The sequence below is a fragment of the Chrysochloris asiatica genome, unplaced genomic scaffold, assembly GCF_000296735.1.
Source record: "Chrysochloris asiatica unplaced genomic scaffold, ChrAsi1.0 scaffold00049, whole genome shotgun sequence".
In the NCBI taxonomy this organism is placed as follows: Eukaryota; Metazoa; Chordata; class Mammalia; order Afrosoricida; family Chrysochloridae; genus Chrysochloris; species Chrysochloris asiatica.
Window position 1 is genome coordinate 10,640,788 of NW_006408567.1, and position 3,910 is coordinate 10,644,697.

Consider the following 3,910-nt stretch of genomic DNA (forward strand, 5'->3'; position numbering starts at 1 on the left):
AATGGTTCAAGCTCACCAGCTGCTCCTCGGAAACCCTATACAGGGTCGCTATGGGTCGGAACCGACTCGATGGTACTTAACAACAACAACAATATATATATATATATAAATCAAAGAATTGAAGAAAGGAATAGATAACTCTAGAATAATAGTAGGAGATTTTAATACACCTCTTTTGAAAAAGGACAGATCAGAAAGAAACTCAACAAAGACACAGAGGAACTAAACAACACAATCAATAAACTTGACCTCATAGATTAATACAGAACATTCAATCCAACAATAGCATATTCTTTTCCAGTGCACATGAAACATTCTCCAGAATAGACCATATGTTAGGCCACAGACCAAGTCTCCATAAATTTTTAAACATTACAATACTACAAACTATCTTCTCAGATCACAATGCTATAAAATTAGAAATCAACAATAGGAGGCTCAAAGAAGCAAAATCAAATACATGAAAATTAAATAACACCCTGCTTAAAAGCTACTGGGTAACTGAACAAATTAAAAATTCCTTGAAGCAAATGAGAATGAAAACACAGCATACCAAACCATTGGAATACACCAAAAGCAGTGCTTTAAGGGCAATTTATAGCAATAAATTCACACCTCCCCAAAATAGAAAGAACTAAAATCAACACATTAACCCAACATCTCCAACAATTAGAAAAAGACCAGCCAAGTAAGTCTACAGTCACCAGAAGAAAATAAATAATAAAGATTAGAGCAAAAATAAATTACTTAGAAAACAGAAAAGCAATAGAAAGAATCAACAAGAAGTTGGTTCTTTGAAAGGATTAACAAAATTGCCAAACCATTGGCAAATCTAACAAAAGAAATGAGGTAAATGTGTATATGGAAATAATACACATAAGAAACTATATGGGTGATGACATATCATAATTAAACTTTCCAACATCAAAGACAAGGAAAGAGTCCTGAGAGCAGCTCAAGAAAAGTGAAAAGTTGCCTACAAAGAAGAACAAATAATAAGCTGTAAGTTCTCAGCAGAAACTATGCAGGCAAGAAGGTAATGGGATGACATATACAAAACTTTGAGAGAAAAAAAAAAAATGCCAACCAAGAATCATATATCCAGCAAAGCGGTCCCTCAAATATGACAGAGAAATGAGGACATTTCCTGATAAATAGAAATTAAAGGAATTTGTAATGACCAGACCAACTTTACAAAAAAATGCTAACGGGTCTTCTTTGGACTGAGAACCAACAACAGCAGACAACAACCATACTTGACAAAGACACCCAGAATTCAATCCAGATATGTTGTTAAGTGTCACCAAGTTGGTTCCAAGTCATAGCGACCCTGTGTCGGGTTGCCAAGGAGTAGCTGGTGAGTTTTGACCTTGTGGTTCAAACCGATCTTGTGATCTAGTGCTTTATCCCACAGTGCCACACCATACTCCAATCCAGATATAGAAGTTATTTAAAGTAAAACAAACCTACAACACTGAAAAGAGGGAACCAGATATATCAATGTGTAATGAAGTCAACTACAAAACAAAAAGAGGGAATAGTATAGATATAAAACTTCCAAATGGCAAGGAATTCAAGTAGATTTCAAGATAAAACAGATTGCTTTTAGCAGGGAAAATAATAATAAATTACAGGGTGTTGTTGTTAAGTGCCATTGAGTCAGTTCTGACTCATAATGACCTTGTATAGGGTTTCCAAGGAGCAGTTGGTGGGTTTTAACTGCTGACCTTGTGGTTTACAGCCCAGTGCTGATCCTACACCGCCACACCTCAAAAGAAAAATAGTACACCTGCACAACAAAATAAAATAAGAAAATCAGAAAGATTTAGTAAACCTTAACACAACAGCAATGAAAATGAAAAGGAAAGCCATAAACAAAATGAACCTAGCATAGAAAATTATGTGGAACAAAGAATCCAGCAGTACTACAAAAAAAAAAAAAACAAAAAACCAGAAACTAATAATCAATTCATACCTATTGATAATTATACTGAATGTAAATGGATTTAATGTACCTGTCAAGAGATATAAATAGCAGAATGGAAAAGAAAACAGGATCTGTCAATGTGCTGTCTACAAGAGACATATCAAAATGATGGAGACAGCCTAAAAACCCATCAATAAGAATGGTTAGACAAATTTTGGTACATAGAAGCAATGGAATGCTCCAAAACATTGAGAAATAATGATGAATCTGTGAAACACTTCACAACATGGTTGAACCTAGTGGGGCCATTATGCTGAGTGAAATTGGCCAATCACAGAAGGACAAACATTGTATGAGATGAATGTGGTAAGAAGTTTTTTTAAAAAAAGGTTTTCTTGATAAAGGAAATAGTCTATGATAGGTATGGGGCGGAGGGGGGGAATTGTTCATGGGTAGAAACATGTTGATGTGGGTGACAGGGCAGACAATATTAATAGGTGGGAGGTTGGCAGAGGAGGAATGGGTGTCAGAAGACACAGGGAGGAGTATAGTAGCTGGGGTGAATAGAGGTAAATGCTCTTGACAGTTGGTGCATGGACGGTATTGCAACAATGTGGTGAAGCAGAATGTATGATTTGTTGAATGTAAAACTAATCATCTGCTCTGTAGACCTTCACTCAATTCACAATAAAAAGTTTAAAAGGAAAGAGATTTACAAAAATGCTCATGAATGTGAAGATATAGTATTGTGAAATGTCAACACTGCCCAAAGTAATGGATAGGTCTAATACAACCCCAATCCAGTCTCCAACATAATTCTTTAAAGAGATGGAAAAAAATGACCACAAACTTTATATGGGAAGAAAAGAGACCTCAGATTAAGTAAAGCATTGCATAAAAAGAACAAAGTTGGATGCCTCTCATTCCCTGATCTCAAAATTTACTACACAGCTACAGTGGTCAAAACAGCCTGGTACTGGTACAGTGAAGGATACATAGATCAATGGAACAGAATCGAGAACCCAGAAGTAAATCCATCCGCATGCAGTCAACTGTTCTTTGAAAAAGAGCCAAAACACATTAAATGAGAAAGAGATAGTCTCTTTAACAAATGGTACTGGCAAAACTGGAAATCGATTTGCAGAAAAATGAAACAAGTTGTTGTTAAGCGCCATTGAATCAGTTCTGACCCATAACAACCCTGTATAGGGTTTCTGAGAAGTGGCTGGTGAGCTTGATGGTTCAAAATGACTTTGCAGTCCAGCGTATTAACCCACAGCACCACACCAGGACTCCTTTAAATGCATTGGTGACCGCTAGTTATGTGCTGTGGAGTCAGTTTTGACACATAGTGTAGGGTTTCCTAGACTGTAAATCTTTTACGGGAGCAAAATGACTGATAATTTCGAACTGCTGATTTTAAGGGTAACATCCCGACTCATAACCACTTGTTACGTGCGTTACAGAGATGCAAATCAAAACAACAGTGAGATATCATCTCATACCAGCATTAACCGGGAAGTTCAAAATAACAGAAAACAACAAATGCTGGTGAGTGTGTGCAGATTAAAGACAAGTGATAAGAACTGAAGAGGCTTGAAATCAATTAGTCCAATGGATTAATGGAGCATGTGAACATCAGTCTCCATGACTGAAACAAGAAGTACTAGATGGTGCCCGGCTACCATGACCAGTTGTGCTGAAAAAGGTCATATTAAAGGGTCCTGGATAAAGCAGAAGAAAATGTGGAACAAAACTCAAAATTATTTAATTAAAAAAAAAAACATGTTTACTAGTCAGAAAGGGACTGGAGGAACCACTGTCCTTGAGCACTCTTCATATGTAGAAAGGAACTCACCCTCATTGCCCAATTTTTTGCCAAGCAACAGATAGGTTTCTAGTGGGGGAAGGGACAACAACACTAGCAAGGTATACTCACCATAGAATGGTCAATCATTCAAAATCAAAAGACAACATTTTTTC